The following is a 22,823-nucleotide window of genomic DNA, read 5'->3' as shown; positions in this document are numbered from 1 at the left end:
CCTTAACTCTCAAGTGTTACGGTCATAAATGGAAGAGGTTCTCTGTCTGGTGCCGTGCACAGAAGATTAACCCTCTGCGGATTACAGCCCCTCAAGTGCTGCTGTACTTACTGTCGCTGGCCAAGGCTGGACTGGCTCACGCCTCCATAAAAATACATCTGGCTGCCATCTCCCGATATACCAGGACCACGGGACGGGCGTCCTTGTGGTCTCATCACCTGGTAAAGGAATTTATGAAGGGACTATTCCGTTCATTCCCGCCGGTGAAGGCTCCTGCCCCGGCGTGGTAACTTAATGCGGTGCTGACCAGGCTCATGGGAGCCCCATTCGAGCATGTGCACTCAGCGCCCTTGAAGTTCCTGTCATAGAAGACAGCGTTCCTCGTGGCCCTCACCTCTGCACGACGAGTGTGAGAGATTCAGGCCCTATCTTGCAAGCCTCCATACTTGACTTTTCATGACACAAGGGTGGTGCTTAGGACACACCCCTCCTTCATTCCCAAGGTGCCATCGGACTTCCACCTCAACGAGCCCTTGGTGTTACCAGTTTTCTTCCCGTCGCCTTCGACGCCGGCCGAGAGGACTTTGCACTCGCTGGATGTAGCCAGAGCGCTGAAGTTCTACGTGGACCGCACGAAGAGTTTTCGGAAGACATCACAGCTGTTTGTGAACTTTGGGTCTGTGAATCAAGGGAAGGCTCCCTCGAAGACTTCCATTTCCAGATGGCTCTCCGGCTGCATCATGCATTGTCACCGGTTGGCAAACCGACCGCTGCCCCGCCGTCCGAGAGCCCATTCGACCAGAGCGATCGCTGCTACCACGGCGTTCCTGTCTGGTGTACCCCTGCTGGACATCTGCAGGGCTGCTACGTGGAGGTCGACGCACACCTTCACAAGATTCTACTGCGTCGATCGGGACTCCAGGCAGGAGTCCAGGGTCGGTCAAGCAGTGCTGCGCAACCTGTTCGCCTAAGGTGAGCCTGGTGAGGAGGTAAGAGATGCTTAACGTTGAGTTGTTGTATTGCTTAATGTTGAGCCTGTTGCCACCTCCCGTGGTTGTGCATGTGTATACTGCTATGTATTCTTTTATTCATGAGCATGTGAATCCATGCCAGACCCCATGCTGGAGAAGGACCAAGTTACTTACCTGTAATTGTTGTTCTCCAGCATGGGTCTGGCATGGATTCACATGCGAACCCTCCCACCTATCCCTCTGCGGCTCTTCACTTGGTCATACTGCCACTTGGCGTGCTACCAAATCTGAGGATGGCTGCCGGAGGCGGGGCTTAGGGAGAGGCAGTCATTGGTTGGGGGCAGTATGACCCAGAGATCAGTGATTGGTTACTACTAAGAAAGACAGATCAGAAACGAAACTGATACTGATTATTTCTTTACCGAGGATTCCCAGCCTGACGGGGAATATTCATGAGCATGTGAATCCATGCCAGACCCATGCTGGAGAACAATAGTTACAGGTAAAGTAACTTGTTCCTTTTGGCCATTTCCTTTGATCGGGGGGTCAACTGCCAGCTCTGCCCCCAATCCCGCCTCCTCAGGCACTGCCCTCCGACCAAACCCCCCTTACCATTAGAGGCCCGTGAATGTTGGAAGCATGTGTTTGAATGATAACTGAAATTGGCCCGAGTGTTGCAACTGAGATTGAACCAACCGAATCTAGTTGGAAGTAGGTGGGGTTATCATAACGATCAAAAGGTGAATTTCACAGCACGAATGGCCGAAACGTTTGGTAAGCAGCCAGGCAAAAGACAATTGGTTATGTATGGGGGACCATGCGAAGAAATCAATGGATGCCAGGTCACCAACAAAAAGGATCAAGAGTCAATATAAAGCACATTTTCATGATGCCCGAGCCGACATAAATGCCAGTGTTGCATCTGGTAAGCACATCTTAACAAGAAATGTGAATGTGTATCTTTGTTCGAACATGTTATTCTCAATGAACTCACCCCTACATTCTCGCTGTCAAAAGTGTAACGCCTGGTCTCCCCCTCTGCGATTCAGTGCAATTATATTTAAAATTCCTATAAATCTTCGATTTTTGATTGTTTTGATAACATGCGTTCCAATGCAAGGCCACAGGATATATGTAATTGGAGTTGTTTTTAATAGCTTCTGTGTTCCAACGAGTTCTTCGTACGGCTGTTGAATGCTTTTTCTCTTTTTTTTAGTGGGAAAGGCAATGACGCACACTGCCCATATCTACATAAGCATTAAACCATTTCCAAGAACCTGTGTTTTTGAATTAATCCATGAAGGTGCTGGGATAGAAAACGCCCCTCAAAGCGTTACCTCTGTGTACTGTTTACCTACGAGCACTATAGCCACTCCTTGAGAACATGTTATCCGGAGGGGAATCGGACCCGTGCACCAAAGGTATTTGGCCCTTATATGGTAAAGGGACATACCCAGTTACTCTGTCGTAGCCTGGCAAAATTACTTCAATCGTTGCAACGAACGATAACGCAAACCTATGGGGCAAGTTTCTTACCTGAAACTCCATTTCTCCAGCATTATTTTTTATAGATTCACATGCTATGAACTATTCCCTGTCGTCAGGCTGGGAATCCGCGGGTAACTTTTTACAATAGTAAATAAAGAGTTTTATTTTGTATCCCAATGACCTCCTTTTGAGTGCTTTTGGTCCCCACCAGTGGGATGTTGAATATGTAGCTCCTCCCTTCAGATTCTACCTTGTACATGCTGGATTTATTAAATGTTACTCAACGGAGTGACTAACATCTTCCTAGTCCATACTCCTGTTTCCTCCATCCTGCATGGGCGTCCCTCGCTAGTGCCTGGAACGGACCCCTTTTCACCAGAAAAATAACACACTTTCCCTTTAAATGTGCGCACACGGGGCACGGCCTCGGGAGCATGCACTCCCTTAACGCCACCCACCAGCGCCACACCTCATTCCCCTTTGACATGTTGGCTGTATTAGATGGTTTAACAACATTGGTCTTTTTTGGGGGAAGAATGGTGGGACGCATGGAGGAAAGGGGACTAAGGATTAGGAGTACTTTAGTCACTCCGGTGAGTAACACTTAATCACTCCTACGTCCTGTCCCCTTCCTCCATCCTGAATGGGCGATTACCACTGACTGATAGCCCTGTCTAGAAGAGTGATTGTGGACAATTATGCAAACAAGTTATGCAGAACCGCCTGCCGAAGGCAGTGTCAGCTCAAGAGTGGGTATCCAAACAGTAATGCTTGCAGAAGGCAGGTGGTGTGGCCCATGTGGCGGCCCTGCTAATTATCTGCCTTGGAACATGGCGTTCAAAAGCGACCGCTACTACCTTGGCCCTGATTGCGTGAGTGTGCATGTCCCTTAGGGCCTCTTTGCGCTGTCCTGTACGCCTAGTGGATGGCCGCAACCCTCCATCTGATTATAGATACCTTAGACGTTTGCTCGCCTGGTTTTGGTCCTCCGAAGGGAACGGATAAATCGTCCGATCTGCGTATGTCTTTAGACCTGGCCAGGCCAACTTTAAAGCTTGTCTGACATGAAGACTGTGGAGCACCCTTTCCGCCTCTTCCACCGGGTTAGGGAGGAAGGTGGGGAGCACAATCTCCTCTTTGAGATGGAACGATGAGACGACTTTTGGGAGGAACCTAGGAGGATTGTGAAGCACCACCTTGTCTCGATGAAATACTGTGTAGGGCTCTGTGGCCACTAGAGCATGGATCTTGCTGACTCTGCATGGTGAGGTCCACCAGGAGCACTGTCTTGAGAGCAACTCTTTTGAGGGCTACTGTAGCCATGGCCTCAAAGGGTTTGTATGCCAGAGCGCGGAGTAACAGATTAAGGTCCAAGGCAGGGTGCGGGCACTTGACAGGTGGGTACAGTCTTGTTAGCCCCACTAGATGCCTTTTGACCACTGGGTTGGATCAAGAAAGGAAGACTTGTCTGAGTTCCTGTATCCCCCTTTGGCCACCAGGTATGTCTGTCACGTTTCCACCTGGACCACTGATCTAGCTAAATAAGCCGAGAAGGATAGTACATGGTCTAGCGTGCATAGCAGCGAGTCCGCTCCGTTTTCTTTGGCCCACAAACCAATCTGGTCCATTTGGTTTTATATGGTTTCTGTGTGGCCAGACTCCTGGCTTCTTGGATGATTTCCATATTGTCCCGAGACAACTGGAGATGTTGAATCATTACCTGCCCAGGGACCAAGCTGCTAGGATTAGTTTCTCCGGTGAGGGGTGGATGACCGTCCCCCCCCCCCCCTTCTGTACCAGGAGAGGGTCCGGTCCAAGAGAAAGGGGGAACCAGAGATGAGTCCGACAATTTCAGCAGATCTGAGAACCACCGCCTGGCGGGCCACTGGGGAGCTATCAGAAAGAGCTATCAGGTGAACCCACCTGCTGAACATTTCTGTAAGTACCTTCTTGTTCAACTGCCACTCATAGTTGTCTGAGCCCAGCTGGCTGAGGCTGTCTGCCTCTAGATTCGACTCTCAGAACATGTACTGACAAAATCCAGATGTCCTGCACAATGGCTTATTCCCAAACATTAGCCCATTGCTCTAAACACCCTCCCATCTGCTCCTTTGATTTTCTTTTAGACAGTTGAACTAAGTAATGTAAGCAATCATGTGGTAGGAAAGTGGGCGTGTAGGCAGTTTTGTTTAACGTCTGTGAGAAGCAGTTTGGATCCTGGCATTAGGTGGCAGGCCCCTGCACGTGTTCAATAAGAAAGACCTACGGACTCCGAGTAAAAGTCACCATGAAGGTAAATTCATTCTTATAGTCTTCCCATAAGTAATATATGGGAATGCCCCATAACCGAAAATTAGTAATGTGTGGATGTGCTGTCATTCCTATGAATGAATTACAGGTTTTAAACCCATTGCTGTTTGTTCAGGTGTTCTTCGATAGTTTTGAGTTTTGGAAACCTATGGTTTTCATTTTGCATCTAATTGAAAAATGCATAGCACGAACTTCCTATATGGTCACTTAATGCCATTTGTGGGTTCTAGAGAAATTGCCTAACTGCTGTGGTATTTATTCTCTTGAATCCATAAGCCCTTGGCGGTATGATGTGGCAATAATGTATTGTTTTCCCTTCTCTTTCATAGGGTATATGTCTGCGCCATGGCCGGATCGTAACTTTGCCTCAATTGTCTGCCACCCATTCATAAGGGCGCCAGGCCGGGGCACGGCCAGCCAATGAGACAAACCCGGTAAGATTGCTTTATTCAGTGTTTTTTTTAAATTATTTTATTTAATTAGTTTTTTTAATAGTGTTTTGGTTTGACATAAGCGTGATGCATAATGTTATCCCGGCTCCATGGTACTCGGTGAGCGCTATGTGAACATTTTACCATTTATTTCTGCTTTTGACTTTTTAGATTTTTTTGGAAGCATGGTGTTCTTGAAATGTGTTATTGTTTGTATCTGATCTTAAATATTAATATTAAAAAGCAGCACATTATTTTCCCTATGGCAGCTTTGCATTTCTCTCCTCCCACCAAGCAATAAGGTCAGCTCACCCATCTTTTATCTCTCCGTCCTTTGCTATATACCTAATGCCCATGCTGTGGCTGTTTGAGGGGATCTTGTGCTGCTTCCAGTGTATGCGGGGTCGTCATACAGTGTGTCTCTTAATTAGTGAAGCCTGCACTGCTACTGCTATTGTGGGCACGTGGAGGTTGAGTGGGAGGTGCTGGGGGACTTACGCTGTTGCTTGTGCTGCACCTGTTTTTGTGCCTATGCTATACCTATTTGCGGCAAGATTTTGCAGCTGTTGCTGACCAAACTGTACTTATGTGGACTGATTATTTTTTTGTACCATGTTGTGAAAAATTACTTTCGGCTACTTCAGAGTACGTTTGAACCTTGGGGGAGGGGGGGGCGAGGGGAGGGGGTCAGTTGAATGCCATGTGCCTGTCGCCCCTTTTTTGTTTATTTTATTGTGCATTTGTAAGGCGTTTATACAATAAGTAATTGTGTTTCAAGTCGCCCATAGGGAAGGGGAGGAGAACACGCGACAAAGGCAATAAAATACAATAATGAAACTGCATAAGAGGTGGTCCTACTAGGCCTTGTGAGCATTCGGATCTTGCAAGTGCACAGGGGGAGGGAGACAAGGGAAGGGTGTTAGTGCTGGGAGAATCACAGAGGGGGGGTGCGAGGCAGTGAGTTGCCAGGAGCTGGTAAGTGCTTTGGCAGAGGTAGTACACAATGGTTATCTGCTGGTGCCATGAGTGCAGTCCTGTGAGGGAACACAGGCTGGTGGGTGCCCGGGGGCAAGTGCTAGGAGGGCAGGGGCTGCAGGCGATTAGGAGGAAGGCAAGGGCCCAAAAGGACACAAGGGTCAAGGCCACCAATCTCAGCGACTGAGGAGTGTAGCACAGGAGGGGGAGGGGAAGGAGGAGGTGAAGAGGAAAGTCTTGAGGCTCTTCTGGAATTTGAGGAGAACCGGCTGAAGACTGGGTGGGGGGAGGCTGTTCCAGAGGAGGGAACCAGCCTAGGAAAGAACGGCCTTCAGCATGCGGCTTAGAGAAGCGCTTGATACACCGTGTTGGAGCCGAGGAACGTAAAAACCTAGAAGGAGTATTTGGTGAGAGGATTGCAGATGGCGTGGTCCCAGGCCACAGAGAGCCTTATGAATGATGCAGAGGGATATGAATTTGTTCCTGGCAGTGACCGGGGGCCCGTGGAGAGATTTTGGGGCTGGAGTGATACAGTCCCTGGGCTTGAGGCCACGGATTAGTCTTGCAGCCCCATTCTGACTAAGATGGGGAGGGCTAAGAGAGGAAGAGGGTAGATTAGGGAGGGCTTTTGCAGTTATCCAGCCTCGAGAGTAGCAGTGTTCTACAGACATTGATATGCCGAGATTCTGGGGAAAGGAAGAATGCCTCTCAGGAGGTGGAGATGGGAATGGGGTCCTTGGCAAGGTCCTTGATGTGAGGGAGGAAAGAAAGAGAGGCGCTGAAGACGACTCAAAGGTTTCTTGCTTCAGATGACGGACTGGGGGCTGGGACCCATAGAGGGTGGCCTGAGAGAAGGGGGCTTTGGAGGTAGAGTGGCAACAGGGATCCGGAAGGGACAGATCTCAGTCTTGCTGGCATTGAGACAGATCATTAGAGGCACACCAGGACTGTATCAGAAAGGCAGTCTGGAATGGTAGTGGAAGAAGCAAGGGGGGTCAGAGGGAAGTTTGAAGAAGAGTTGAGTGTAATCTGCACAACACTGGAAGTGGGTGTGGGGGGGAGAAAGTGGAATGAAGGTGTCCAAGTGGAGCGAGATGGACATTAAAGAGCCACAGTGAGAGGTTGGAGCCCTGGATTCGAGTTGAAGTCGAGGTTTGAGGGCAGGTCTTCACGGGTGTTCAGGAGAGCAGTTTCCGTGCCTCTGGATGGCCTGAAGCCAGACTGATGGTTATGGAGACAGCCAACAGATTCAGCGTGTTGGGTCAGTTGGGAGATGACCAACTGCTCCAAGAGTTTGACCAGGAAGGGGGTCGTAGAGATTGGCGGTAGTTAGCCGGGCAGGAGGGGCCGACAGCAGATTTTTTTAGGAGAGGGTACATAAGGGAATGCTTGAGGGATAGTGGGAAGGAGCCAGTGGCAAAGGACTGGTTACAAAAATCGGCCAAGGCGAGAGAGGAAATGTTGTCCTTGATAGTTTTGGAGGAGCAGGGGAGCACCTGTTTGTAGGAGACTGTAATAGAAGCAAGAGCTTTAGAGACCTCATCCGGTGCTATGGCGAGAAGGATTAGAGTATGGGGGAGGAAGAGGGCATGGGGGGGGGGCAATGGAGGCCCGAGAGCAGGTGTGTGAATGAGGGGGTAGAGCGAAGTGAGGACAGGATTTCCTGGGTTTTGGTTGTGAAATGGGAGGCCAGTACAATAGAGGGCCTGGGATAGAAGAACAGTGGAGACTGCAGTAGGATGGGCGAGTTCCTTACAGATTTGGAACAGTTGAACCATATTGTTGGCGGACCCAGAGATTTGAGCTTGGATATGGGCCCTCTTCTTGGAGCGGATGGAGCAGGCGACAGGCCAGTTTTTCTGTGGATGTGTTTGAAACCTGCCACTTCTGTTCAGCAACTCTGCTCTTGTGTTTCAGAGAGGCTAGTTCGGAATCATGCCAGCCTTTGCGCTTGGAGGCAGGCATCATACGGATCCTCATGACAGAGTCGAGGGTGTCAAGGGTGTTGGAGATGGAGAGGTGAAGGTTAGCAAGGACTGTATTGGTGGGGGAGTCAATGGCAGGAGTCGGAGGGGGGGGTGAAGGTGTCGGCAAACGCAGCTACTGACACTGTCTTCAACAGTCGAATGACCGAGAAGGAGAATGGCAGTGCAGGCAGAGGCTTAGCCAGGGAGCCCAGGAGCTCCAGGTGAGAAGAGAGCATGGTCAGACCAGGAGAGAGGTGTAGTGAGAGGGTTCGAGATGGGGATGTCTGCTGAGATGAGTGCATCCAAGGTGTGTCCGGCTGAGTGGGTCAGACCAGAGGGAAGAATGTTGAGGGAAAGAGTCCAGAGGTTGCAGAAGAGTACAGTGGTAACATCAGAAGAGTCTAGATGAATGCTGAAGTCTTGAGGAGGAGAAGCTTGGAGAGGTAGACGTCAGGAGCGACTAGGCCAGATCAGCCCATTCAGAAAGCAAGAGGGAGACTGGGCCAGGGGGAGCTGTAGATGGTGGCAAGAGTGAGAGGGTAGAAGAAACCCCAAGCCTGCAGACGAGGCATTCGAAGGAAGAATAGCATTGAGTGGGTATGATGGTAGGGACACTCCACCTCCAGACTGGTTGGGCCTGACCTTGGAGAGGATCTTTCATCTCTTGGGAAGCAAAGTGTCAAGAGCAGTGACAGCTGGCATTGAACCATATCTCGGTGAGGGCTAGAAACTCTGGTCAAAGTCTTCAAGAAGGAGACCGAAGACCGATGTCGGAAGAGGCGTTAATGGCGGAACAAGCATTGAGAGTAACGGAAGTGAAGCTGGTTGCCACTGATCTGCCGTGGCCCATATCTTGGTGTGGCCCATATGGAAGTCCCATGGAGGCTTGTAATGTGGCGAGTCCGGTCCCAGACTGTATCCTCAAGAATGACGTGTTAGTAGTTGCCCACTGTCTACTGTGAATAGGCTTCAGTCCACCACCACCACTCCCAGGAGCAGAGCAAGGCTCCCTGTTTGCAGCAGACCACCCAACTCACTCCTCTCGGAGAATCCACAAATGGGACGCACACAAAAAACAACCTGAGCCTGCTTCTTAGTTGGAAAGGGGTTTAGCTGGGTCTAGCTTGTTGCTTGCAAGCGTTTCGAATTAGGTCGACCTGGTTTGACATCCCCCATCCTCCCACCCCCAATAGGCAGCCGGTGCTGCTCCGGAAGGATAGTGTTGGCAATGTTGGATGTAGTTTATTAAAGGAGGGTGCACCTGGGATTCGTGGAACGTTATAGGGCTCCCTAAGCGATAGATTAAGCCCAGTGCCTTTTTACAAATAATTGGCGGTTTAGTCTGCTACCTGGCTTTACTGGTTGAAGGTTTTTCCTGAAAAGCAGGTTTTGCAGCTCCAGCGTCAATCTTTCATAGATTATTTTCTACTGAGTGGATGGACTACATTATTCAAGAGCTCTGCTTCTAGGTTTCTTTCATCACACCCACTGTCCGTGGATCAGGATAAATTGGGTAGATTTTAGCACTCTCCGGGAATTACTTTTGATTAGATTGTTCACTCTACTGCTGGCTAATGGTGGGCTTTTGGGTCAGGGAATATGTTTTCTTACTTTAAGGTGCATTTTAGCATAGCTTTGTGTCTGCTATAGTTTGGGTTTGCTTCTTGGAGCCGCTGAATGTAAATGGTGCCAAAGTAAACCAGCTGCTTGTTTCTTGGCTGGGTAAGGGGTAATGAGACCTATGCAATGGTTCAGTTGGAGGATTTGGAGTTTGTCCCTGATCAGGTTTAAATTAAAATATGTTCCTTTTGTGACAATTGACTTTGGTGGGTCAGAAGGAATAGAAATAGGTGGGGATCTGAGGAACTCCAGCTTCTTCATTATCTCAGGAAGTAGCCTATTGAATGGTAACGTGCTATTTGGCCTTTCTCAGAACAGCCCACCTTTAATTTTAGTCCTGTTAACTTGACGGAAGCTCTATCAGTTTTTCATTCTTTTAATACTGGGCTTTGCCATTCTCATTTAGATAAGTTGACACTAATATGAGAACATGATTGACCATTTAAGGTCCATTCTGGCGATCTGCATCCAATTTTGTAGTGGTGGCTGTAGTATTTGGTGATCCAGTACGCTGCTGCTTTCTGAAAGGGTAAGACTGGCTAGCTGGTTCTCAACCAAGGAACTGATGTGGTGCTCTGAGTGGAGTACTAGCTTTTATTTAGAAATTCATTATGGGATGCACTCCTGCAACCTTGTGTGGTGCCAAGGTTTATTGAGAAGGAAGTAATGCTTACTTGTTCAGAGGCCCATGGACTATTAGGAAGGGAGTGTATATGATCGGAGATTTCTGGCAGTAGCACTGTGAAAAGTTATCTTCTCAGTGTATAGGTAGGTTAAAACCTAATCTTCCAGCACCTGATGAAGGCATGTCATGCTTCCTCAACTGTTGTACATTTAGTGCCCTCAATTTGTGAGGGGAGTGCATTGTAGGTGCCCTTTCGACTTGTATGTGTGCCAGGTGAACTTGCTTTGTTGCTGTATCGGTTTCGTATGTGAGGGGAGCTTGCATTGCTGCCATCCCTTGTACTGTGCGAGGATAGCACTGCTTTCACTGCCCATGCTACATGTGGAACCAGCCTCAAAGGTTTGAGGGGGGCAAGAGGGCAGCGGACAGTTTGAGACTGGGGCAAGTGGGGCCATGAGTGATTATTCAGTGCCTTCATGCCAGTTATCAGTTGTGCCTTTGCTTTGTGCACTCTGATCTCGGAAATCCTCTTGCATAAACTTGTCTCCCTACTCTCAACTGACCTGAAAAAATGGAAGGAGGAAATTGAAGCCTACGAGACAGTTGATTTGTGTTGGTGAACAAACGGGGCATCTTCTTGAGGTGATACGAGGTGACCACAGGTCCCAGCATACTGCAGGTTACAGATTGCTGCATTTGGTTATTAGCCCATTGTACTGTTGACCTGGCTTCTTCCTCTGAAACCAGGAAGCTGGATACCAGTACGCCTTCCTTTAGCCCATTATATTCATCTTTCATCCTAATTCAGATGATAATTAGTTTCGCAAAGCGAGGCTAACCATCTGTAGATGCGAGCCATTTGGAAGCTGAGCTGGGCACTTGTCGTTGGCTTCCTCTTAGGGTCTATTTTTATATGGGCAGGGCAGGCTACTATCTCTTCCCCTATGTAATCGCCTGATCTTGTTTTGGAGAAGAACAATATCAGTTCCTGGTTTACACAGTTGGGTCAGGAATTTCAAATGCTTTACAGGATTATTCACCCCATTTCTATTCGAACTTAGAACCTTCCACATGTACACAGACCTGGAGGATGGTAAGGAGCAATGGAATGGCTGCCAGTGAACTTGAGGTGACACGAATGCTGTTCTGAGACCTTGTGATGCATAGAGCCAAGTATTTATTTGAGGAATCTAACCAAGGAAAAGTAACCTTCTCCAATACCGTGGCTGCATTAAAGATGGTGAGACTTGTGTAACAGAGTGAAATGAAACCGCATATTGGATTGAGTAATTCTTTTCTTCCAAAGTGGCAGACAAGATGTTGGCCAGATGCTGATGCTTGAGCATTGCAGGAATGCCATCTTTCGTTCCTACAACCTTGTGAACCTGCTTCTGACCATATTTCTTCAATATTGTGGGAATTTCTTTTGGGTTGGATACTTCTAAGGACTTATCTTTAGTCTTGAATTTGGGGAAAAACTGAGGCAAAGCTTTAGGTAGGTCCGATTCCCTTCCCCTGGAAGACTTGTATCGCTTCTCGAAACCAGCTTCTCTTCTCCAAGACAAGTTTTCTATATCTTTGGCAAACCATATTTCATGGTTTGCCTGTCAGATCTGTTTTGTGCCTTGTGCTAGAAGAGGGCCATTTTAGTAGACTGTTGTAAAAGTTTTCCCATACTCGGTTTCTGCTTAAGTCTGAAAAAGCAACGAGCATGACAAGATCCTAAATGTATACGTTGAGAGCGTTGTAGAGGTTTACTGAGCAGCTTCTTTGTATTACTTGCTTTGTAACAGTCAAGGACTCCAAATATGCTTGTTATTACTTGATTGGCTGGATGTTCTCGAATCCCACAAATCTGTTGAAGGAACTGGGGTAGTTTTGGCAGGCCATTCACTTGAGAATTCAACCTTTTATCTAAATCCTAGATTATGTTCATCTTCATCTACCTGGTTACGAATCCCTGTCTGAATGTTACTGGCATTCTTCATGGATTGTTTAAATTACAAGTTACTCACCGTAGTGACTAGCGTACTCTTAGTCCTTAGTCCCCTTTCATCCATACTGCATGGGCGTCCCTTCCAAGGAAAGGGAGACAGAACCTTTTTCACCAGAAAAAACCTTCTTCCCCTTTAAATTTAGGTGTGCTGGGGTGCGGCCCTGGGAGCATGCGCTGTCCTGACTCCACCCTCCAGCGCCAAACCTCAGTCCCCATAGACACGTCGACAATAGATTGTCATTGCCTAATGACACCAGTTTTATTAGGGGGGAGGATAATGGGACAATGGAGGAAAGGGGACTAAGAGTATTTTAGTCACTACAGTGAGTAACGTATAATTACGCTAATGTCCCGTCACCTTTCCTCCATACTGCATGGGTGATTACAACAGAGTGTAGCCCCAGGGTGGAGAGGAGACCCTCCTTAAGCAAATAGGTTTCTAAGAACTGCCTGTCCGATGGCTGTGTCTGATCTAGACCCAGCGTCCAAACAGTAGTCCTTGCTGAAGGGGTGGCCCATGTGGCCGTCCTGCTTATGACCCACCAGGGGACATGCCCATGGAAAGCGATTGCCGTTGTCTTGGCTCTGACCGCGTAGGCGTGCATGTTGGCCGGCAGTGGCTTATGCTGTCCCTCGTAAGCTTTTTTGATGGGCGAAATCCTCCGACAGGTAATGGAGGCCTTGGACGACTGATACCCCTGCCTTGATCCACCAAAGGTGACAAAAAGTGCGCCTGACTTGCGGAAGCCCTTGGTCCTGTCCAAGTAGAATTACAAGGCACGCCTGACATTAAAGCAGTGCAGAACTCTGTGCCTCATCTTTGGGCTTAGCAAAAAATGTAGGCAGGACTATTTCTTTGTTCAGATGTAATGCGGAAGGTACCTTGGGTAGGAAGGCTGGGTGTGTCAGCAGGACTACCTTATCGCTGTGAAAAGTAGTATATGGCTCTGAGGCGACCAACACCTCGATTTCGTTGATTCTGCAAGCCAAGGTGAGACTGACTAACAAGGCCTTGATGGTGACCAGCCTGATGTCCGACGACGCCATTATTTTGCCCGCCAGGGCACCCAAAACTATGTTGAGGCGGGTAGAGCCTGGCGATTCCAGTCTAATGTTTGACGATGGGGTTTGAAGAGCAAAAGGTCTCCTCAGAGTTTCTGTAAGCCCAATGGCTGCCAGGTAGGTGCGGCAAGTATCTACCTGCACGCCTACATGGGCGTGGTATGCCGAGAAGGAGAGCATGTCGTCTAGGTTGCAAGCCAGGGGGTTGATGGCCTTCGAGTCTGCCCAGTGGCAGAACCTGGTCCACTTGCTCTTATACTGGGCACTGGTAGCCTTGCTCCTGGCACCCTGAATGATCTCTAGATTAGCCTAGGAAAGGCTGAGGTGACCTAGCATTACCTGTTCAGGAACCACGCTGTGAGGGCTAGTTTCTGTGGATTGGGGGTGGATGACCCTGTCCCCCCTTCTGCGCCAGAAGATGTGCTGGGCCAGTCGGAAGGCAAATGGGAGGCCTCTCCGAGACGCTGAGCAGCTCTGACAACCATGGCCTGGCTGGCCACCACGGTGCTATCAGAATGATGCTGAGGTGGCGAGACTCCTTGATCTTGCAAATCACTGTATCAGCGGTGTGGGTGGGAAGGCGTATGCTGTCATTCCGTCCCACGAATCTGGAATGAATCTCCTAGGGAGCCCGGGCCCTGACCCTGCCAGGAGGCAAACAGTTAGCACTTTGTGTTGTCCCAGGATCAATGAGGTCAATCTGGGGGTGTCACCATTCGTAGATCTCCTGCAGTAATAGGTCGTTCAACTGCCACTCGTAGTTGTCCGCTCCTAGTCTGCTGAACCTGTCTGCCTCCAGGTTGGATTCCCCCAGCAGGTGGACAGACATGAGGTAGATGTTGTTTTCCAGGGCCCATTCCCACATGCTGACAGCCAGTCTGCACAGTTGAGGGGCCTGGGGGGGATCTGGTACCTCCCTGCTTGTTTACATAGAACATGCTGGTCGAGTTGTCTGTCTGAATGAGGACGACCTTGCTCTCGATAACCGGAAGAAAGGCTCTGAGCGGCAGCCAGATGGCCTTTAATTCCAGTCAATTGATGTGGTACTCCTGCTCCTGCCAGGTCCAGGTGCCATGGACGCAGTGGTTGTCCAGGGTGGCCCCCCAGCCCTTGAGAGAGGAGTCTGTGGTGATGGGGACCTGTGGGATAGGTTGCCTGAAAGGCTTGCCAGTCCGCAGGTTGCAGTCCCTGGACCACCATGTGAGGTCTGGGTGAAGCGAAGCAGGAACTTTGATAATCTGACTGAAAACCTTGCTCCAGGTTCCAAGATGCTGCAAAGTGCAGCTGTATCCTCCTCATCCTGTGTCTCGTGTGGGGGACGGGCAAAGGGACTGTTTCCATGATACCCAGTAGGTGTTGGTACCACCAGACCGAGGTCACTTCTCTGCTGAGGAAGTGCGCTGTGGCCCTCTTGAAATTTGCTGGGAGCACATGTCCCATGTGAGGCCCAAGAAGGTCAGTTTCTGTGTAGGCTGCAGCTGCAACTTCTTGAGGTTGAGTGAAAAACCCAGCTCGTGCAGTGTGTTCAAGCGAGTGTGGTGCACCACTTCCAGAGATGTCACCCTGACGAGCCAGTCGTCAAGGTATGGGTAGATGTGGTGACCCTGTGACCTGAGGGCCGCCACGGTATTCATTAGCCTGGTAAAGACCCTGTGGGGCCGAGTTCAGACCGAAAGAAAACACCTTGTATTGGAAATGGTAGCCGATGATCCTGAATCGTAGAAAAGAACGATGAGGCTGCCATATCGGGACGTGTAGATAAGCGTCCTTTAGATCCAGGGAGCACATTCAGTCTCCCTTGCACAATGTCTCCGCTATCAAAGCTGGCGTAACCATCTTGAATTTTTGTAGAGGTAGGGAGAGGTTGAGGGTGGAAAGCCCAAGCCACGCTGGGAAGCTGGGACTTCCTCCACTGCCTGGCTCTTGACGAGCGACCGGATCTCCGCCAAAAGAGTTGCTGTCCGAACCTGTGGGAGTGGAGGGGAAGAGGCTGGTATAGGGAGGTGGTACCCTGTGGATACTACAGAGAGGATCCAGGGGTCTGCAGAATTCTGGCGCCAAAAATGTGCATGGAAAGCAAGCCTAGGCCCACTGGAGACATGTGGACCCGTAGGGCCGTGTCATGCCATCTTTCCCTCTGAGGCTGTTGCGGAGGAGGGGGAACTGGAAAAAGCCCTTACTCCCTGCCACCCCCCTTTTTTGTTGCTTGCGCCAAGATTTTGTCAGTGAATAGTCAGGCTGCATGGACCTCCGCTTTTGGAAGCCGTGGAACCCTCCGTATGTACGCCCCTTGTCCGAGCGCTGCTGTGACTGTGTTTACGTTTTGGATGTGGTCTTTGTAAGGATGGATAAAGACTTGGCCGTTTGAGCTGTTTTTCTTTTCGTCCAGCTCCTCGGCCGTGGTGGAGTGGAAGAGATCACCCCCTTCGAACTGAAGGTCTAAGATGCGTTTCTGGACATCCAGGTTTAATTTAGTCGCACAGAACCAGGCTGTTCTTCTCATGTCCGTGGCAATGCGGATGGCCTGGCCAGAGATGTCGATGTGGGCCACAGTGGACTCCATGTCTTGAGCCACCAGCTTGGCCTCTGCCAGTCTCACCTTGAATCGTGATTGGCTCTGCGCCGGACACTCAATTTCCCGCCAAAGCCTCTGGTTGACGGCTGCCAGCATGGCATCCGCGTTGGCTTGACGAAGCTGCAGGGACGCGTTGGAATACAGCTTCTTCAGTACGCCTCCAAGATCTTCTCCTTGCCTAACAGCGCCGCGGAGGAAGAGGCCGAGGACGACTGCGGCTTGGAGTATAATGATGCCGCAAAGATCACTGAAGAGTGCGGCTGAGGGTGGGCCGATAGCAAGAGTGTATCCTCCCCACCCCCCATCTGCCTGTACTTGGCATCTATTGAGCCAGCCCTTTTTGGCCAAGGCGACCACGTCCCTCTGCATCAGGATCCCTGTTCTTGCTGTGGGATGCAGCATGAGGACTTCTGCGAGGACTCCCTCTGCTGGTTGCTCAACCTCGGGTTGAGGAAGGCCCAAGTACTCTCCCAGCCCTGCAAGACGTTTGTGGAAGGCCTTGGCTGACGACTGGGTGTTGGATCCTCATCCGTGTCCACCTGAGGGTCCGGTGGTCCGGCACTGGTGGAGGGGTGCTGGGAGCAGAAGGCTGGGGAAGTGGAGACCAGAGCTGTAGGGGGGGCAGCAGAGGCTGGTACGGATCCACCTGCACGATTGGTTGGGGGGCCGGAGCTGGCAGTTTAGGCTGGTACTGGGGTCTGCAGCGCCGGGGCCATTGGCAGGACCACGTCACTGAGGGCGTCCCCCATCCGAGGAGATTTCATGAGGCCAAGGAACCTTTAAAAAAAAATCTGTCCTTGCATGCCGGAGTGGTTGGCGATATTGACTGGGTAGCGGGCGGCTTCTTGAGCCGCTGCATGCCCTGTCCATACAGACCCAGCGGGAACATGCCGTGCGCAAATGAATGGTAGTCCGTAGGCCATATACTTGGTTGACACCAGTCCGACCTAGACGTACGTTCCTCCACCTGCTCCCTGGCTTGTTGCGGTATCGGGCAGATGTCTGAAATATCTGGCACGGCGGCCATTTTGTCAAGCTGCCTTCCATGTGCCTGCGTCGTGTTGCTTAGCTCACTGGGCCCCATCCCGTTCAGGACTCTTGAGTGTGGATCATGGGGGGGGGGCCTACCCTGTTCCTCAGGCCAAGACCTGTTGGGCGTTTCGCCCTCGGCGGATCTGCCGGTAGAACTTTGTATAGGCGCCCCCTCGGACATGTCTGTACTAGGGTGTGGCCCCTCGGGTGAAGACCCGGTAAAAGAACCTCCGGTCCCTCAGGAGTGTCCACTAGGAGGATCTACTGACCCCTCGGCCGGTAGCTGATGTAGCCTCGGTACTCATGCTGGTATGAGGACCTGAGCGGTCCCGACTGCGCGGACGAGTCCTTGGGAAGGAGTCTCCCTTGCGGGGTGCGCTGGAAAAGAGCGGCCCTACCTTAGGCTTGGATCTATGAAAGATGAAGTCCTTTAGGTCTTTCGGAGGCGATCTCTGGAAGAGCTCCCTCCACCTGACTAGTCTGTTCTTCCGAGACCTCGGAGAGCGCCGTCGCATGCGGTACACGCTTGCCAGACGTGGTCTGGGCTAAGGCAACGTAGGCAGAGGGCGTGGGGGTCTTTAGTTGGAAAGAGCCTGTGGCAGGATGGACACCTGCTGAACCCTGCAAAAGTCGACATTCGCCGGGGAGGAGCATGACGCCTGAGGACCTGTATGATAAAAAGACAAAAGTCAGAAGAGAAGAAGTATCCGTGCATGGAATTACATGGCTGAAGCCAAACCCAGAAGCGCTGGTGAATTCGGCCCGTTCCTGAACCGGAAAAGGGGACTGAGGTGTGGCACCAGAGGACAGTCAGGGCAGCGCATGCTCCCAGGGCTGCACCCACGCGCGCCTCTAAATTTAAAGGCAAAGGTTTTTTTTCTGGTAAAGGTTCTGTCTCCCGTCTCTTGGAAGGAACACCCATTCAGTATGGAGGAAAGGGGACGGGAAGCAAGAGTATGGCCTGTATATCCTGTGCCATTTGCTGCCTCCAGTTCATTTGACTTGTCGGACATGTCATCTGAGGCAGTGGGGCCTGGCTGTTTCTTCCTCAGTTTGTGATTGGCCTCCATCTTCCCCTGCGAGTCAACACGAGGAGCCCAAGCAGCCACGACCGAAGGAATCCGAGTTTGGGGATGTGGAATCTCCCATCAATTGTCAGATTCTGCTTCAGAAGAAGTGTGCACCACTGATGGTATGCAACAATCTATTCATTTCGATGTAGTCGGATTGAGAGCAGTTCCTTTGCAGGGAAGAGTTTAGATTTCAAGTATTCACACCACTACACATTACACAGGAGTTGCTTTCGCCAGTTGCTGTGTGTAATATTGCTATGCTAAGACTCAGCATGTAAATGTCAGTTAAAAGAATATCTTAATATCCCAGGTAAAAGCAAACCCTGTGAGCGGATCACAATGAATCTTACAAACATGGTAGGTGGATGAGTGGCTGAGTCAGGGATGGAGCCATCCCCAAAGTTTGGATTAAAACCATATTTCGAATGGATTGTCCTCCCACGTATTCCTCATCTTGGATATATCCTTACCTTCAGCTTTGCTGCTTCGGAAAACATGTTCTCTCTCTCTCTCCCCACCAGAGGGTGCTCCCCTCGAGGCTGCGGCGTCGATGTCCCTCGGCGGCCCCCGTCGAGCACCAATGTCATCCACTGTATAAATGCCTCGAGCGCGCCTGTTGGCTTCAGTTCTGTTTTTCCGTTAGCTTTGCTTCGGATAGTTACAAACAGCGCTTCAGTTTTTCGTGAAGAAATATGTTATCTTCATTGAGCCATTCCACACCGAAGACGGGATTTAAAAAGTCTAAAATGTGAGGAAAATTTCTTTAATTGATCCACACAGAAATTGCCTCTGGTGCCGACCACCGAATTGAAGACTGCGGTTCGTGCCAGTCGATGACCCATAAGGCCTTAAAAGAACGCAGAGGTAAACTGGCGATGGGGGAGGGTTCACCGAAGTCTTCTTCGAAGGGGAGGAAAGACTCAGCCGAGTCTTCGGTGAAGCATCATAAAAAATATAGATCGAGGAGCATATCCGGGAAGTCGTCTTCTTCGTCCTCCAAAAAGACAAAGAAAAGACAGCATCGATCTCCCTCTTCCTCTTCTTCCTCGACATGATCTGAGGAAGTCATAACATGTCCTTCGAAACATGACTCCCCGAGTAAATGAGAAGCATTTAGAGTTTCCATGTTAACAATTTTTGAGAACGCGGCCCAGACCCCCTCAAAAAAGTCACATGCCCCTGCTCACGAGAAACGTGACAGGGGAAGATCCAAAACAAAGTCTGGCAAAGTTGTCGAGGGTGTCACCCAGGGACTCTTCCCGGTCACCTCATGAAAAAAAAACGGAGGTAGAAGGAAACAAGATGGTGTCAAGCCCTTGCGTCATCGAGGTCGAAAGAAGACAATAGAGTACATGGCGTTGACAACTCATTCTAAAAACATTAGGTGGAGTATACAGTCGACCTCTTCGAAGACTCCTTCGACAGTGTTGATGGTTTCCACAATTCCTTTGATTCCTTCGAAGACATCGAAGGCTCCCTTGACAACATCGAAGGTTGTTGTGACAACATCGACGCCATCGATGTTTTCATCGACGGCCAAGCCTATACCAAGGGGAAAAACCTGCATTACCTGAAATGTTTTTTCATCCTGAGAGTAGACATGATTACTCCTACGTCCCGTCCCCTTTCCTCCATACTTATGGGACATCTCTCCGTCCTGTGCGACGGGACCGGAGCACTTTTGTAAAAGCATCCACATTTTTTTCAAAAATGTGTCCCTCCTCTCTTTCCTGCGCGGGGCCCGGCACGGGGCCGTAACCCCGCCCACCTTGGCTCCGCATCGCCCATCAGTCCTTTTCTCCGCACGATCGGGGCCGGATGCACTTGCATCCTCGGAAGATTTTCTTCCTGTTTTTCCCTCTCTGGCTCTCGTTAGCGTTCGTTTACTAGTCTGTCTTTTAAACTAGATTTTCCAGACTGTTCATCGTGTCACCGTCGCTTCGCGAGGGCGGATCCCCATCCTCTTTGTTTAGAGTGTTTGGGTCCGGAACACCGTTGGGACTCCTGTTTTTACTGTGATTCCCTTTCGGTCCGGGTCCGGGTACTTCAATGTTGGTTGGAGCGGTGGAACTCCTCCTTCTCATTTTCAGGCGTTCATCGACGAGAAGAAAAAACGCCTGGTAAGTTATTTGATTTTCAGAGCACCCCGGCCGGGGGATACCTTCCCGGGTTCCTCTCGAGCCGGGAGGGGCATTTATCGCTCTGTTACCGGGGTTCGCCCTGAGGTGCCTGTCAGGCCTAATAATTCTACCGGAGTTTTCTCCGAGGGTCTCCGTAAGGGGCCTGTGATCACCGAGTACACTCCGAGGCCCCTACTGTGGGGGCTGTGCGTAGACCCAGTTCTACTGAGTCGTGGGGTACCGGAGCTTGCTCTGAGGCTGCTCTTTCGGCTTCCCTCAAACAAAACCGGGGTATGCCCCCAGGTCTTGGCTGGGCTTGAGGTTACCGAACGGATGTTCGAGGCCTGTGCCAATAAGGCTTCTACCGGGCCTAGGTCTGAGGTCCCTCGTACAGAGGCTAAGGATACCAACAGTTCTGAGGGGCCGGGCAAGGCCCTGTCGGTGACAGCGCACCGTTCCTGCTCTTGTGGTGACACCAGATCTGTTGAGGGGGCAATGAAGAAAGTTTCTTTTTTTACCGGCAGTGCCAAGGCTCTTCCTTCGAAGGCTCAGTTGGCGGTTGGTATGTCGCAGAAACATTCCAGGCCTCATAGTACCGGCTCTGCCGAGGTTCCTTACTTTAAGGCTAAAATTAAGACCCCTGATCCATCGACGGGGACCCCTGCCTCACTTCCTCACGTGCCGCAGTTCCCCTCAGATGAGGACAAAATGGCGCCCTGTTCCCGCCACGAACACGGCGGCCATCTTAGGTACTACCCCTACAACTACGCCATCGGCCCCTGGTGTAGGGTTTGGTCCTTCGAGTGAACCTAGGGTCCCTTGTGCGCATCCTTACCGGCCGGTTTATGATTGGAACGCCCGGATGCCTCTTCCGCACAATGTTTCGTTGCCCGCGGGGGCGGCTCCCTTGATTTATGTGGATACGTCGGCGGAGGGGCTGGTTTGGCACCCGTCCTTGTTGCGTCCCTGGATTTGTCCACCTCATGAGAGGCCTCCTCAGGTTCCTGAGGACGCCTTTTTCGGTAAATTTCAAGCGCTTATGCGCACCGACCCCATGAGGGAATATTTCAAGGGGCTTTTCAAGGAGATATGTCCACCCGCGCCTCCGGCTCCTCCCTTGCCCGTGGTGCCTCCCCCTTCGCTTCCGCCTGTGCCACCATTGTCCCCAGTGGACAAGGCAGTGCCTGACTCGGCTCAGCAGGAGCTGGACCTGTCAGATGACCCTCAAGGCGATCAGGACAACGAGGACCTGCCCCGCTCTACCAGAGCTTTCCATGACCGGGTACTGGATATGATGAGCTTCTTAGATGATCCGGTGCCCGAGGCACCTGCTCTGCAGGAGGGCATGCTTTCTGGGGCGTTCACCTTGTCTCCTTTGGAGCGTACCGGCCTGTTCTTGCAGAAGGACGTTCTGGCCGAGGGCCGAAGAGTTTGGGAAAAGCCACACTTGGGACTTTTTGTAAATTAAAACGATTGACGCGAGGTACAGGCTACATTCCTCGGAAGAAGTGGCCTTGTCGTCTTGTCCGCCTCCCTCCTCCACAGTGGTGGCTGCGGCCACGTTGCAATCCAGACCTGCAGCTTCCTCCTCCGCGACAGCGACTCGGGTCTTGGGAAAGGAGGACAAGCTCCTGGACTCCCTAGGGAGGAAAATCTTTGCCAATTTGGCCTTGCAGCTCAGGCAGGCCAATGCAGAATTGATTTTGGCGAGAGCTAACATGCGGATGTGGAGAGGTCTGTCAGAGTTTGAAGAGCACATTCCGGTCGAAGCTGGAGGATTTCAGAGGAGGCCTTTCCGATGCCAGGGTCTTGGGCCAGGATCTCCTGGAGGCTGCGGCTCATCACGTAGACACCTCGGCTCGGGGTCTGATGCTAGGGGTTGATACCTCGCGGCAAGCATGGCTGCATGCCACTAAGTTCTCGAAGGAGGTGCAAGACAAGGTTCTGGACCTTCCATTTGATGGTAAGGAGCTTTTTCACTCTTCTACTGATGTAGAGCTCACCAAAACCAAAGACAGCACTCAGACAGCGAAATCATTGTCTGTTCTGGTTAAACCTCCCTTCAAGACTCAAAGGCCGTTGTCGCATGGTCGACTTTCCTCTGGTTTTAGGGGCTTCCTCGACCGCAAGAATCGCAGAGTGGATACTCCTGCGGGGAATAACCGCCGTAGACAACAGCGTACACAGTATTTCTCCCGTTCCTCAGCCTCCTCATCAGGTTCAAGTGGCACCGCCACCGATAAACCTGCCAAATTAGGGTTTTCCACGCTCGCACGAGTACCCGGTGGGAGGACGCATTGCGTCTCATTGGGAGGCGTGGAAGACCATCACAGAAGACAGATGGGTCTCGTCAGTCGCTCGAGCGGGCTTCCGCTTACCTTTACCCCCTACCCCACCCCTCAACCCTCCTTTTCAGCTGTCGGGCTCACCCTCCCTCAAGGCCGAGGTTCAGAAACTTCTGCTCCTCAGAGCTGTGTAACCCGTTCCCCTTGGGGAGCGAGGGGAGGGCTTCTACTCCCGGCTGTTTACTGTGCCCAAACCCAACCAGGCTGGCTTGCGCACCTTCCTAGACCTTTCC

General features: G+C 50.9%; 1 protein-coding gene across 9 annotated transcripts in view; it reads left to right on the top strand.

The window, feature by feature from the left end:
- The window catches only part of KDM6B (lysine demethylase 6B), a 2,050,345-nt gene that overhangs the window by 1,370,721 nt on the left and 656,801 nt on the right, over nucleotides 1-22,823 (top strand). For all 9 annotated transcript variants that reach the window (XM_069646240.1, XM_069646239.1, XM_069646242.1 and 6 more), the window contains one exon: nucleotides 5,099-5,203. The gene's annotated coding sequence lies outside the window, so the exon portion shown is untranslated. The remainder of the gene's footprint in view (nucleotides 1-5,098; nucleotides 5,204-22,823) is intronic.

The sequence above is a fragment of the Ambystoma mexicanum genome, chromosome 1p (assembly GCF_040938575.1).
Source record: "Ambystoma mexicanum isolate Mex_15411 chromosome 1p, UKY_AmexF1_1, whole genome shotgun sequence".
Classification (NCBI taxonomy): Eukaryota; Metazoa; Chordata; class Amphibia; order Caudata; family Ambystomatidae; genus Ambystoma; species Ambystoma mexicanum.
Note: the sequence above shows the minus strand (reverse complement) of the source record. Positions and strands in the feature narration are given on the sequence as shown.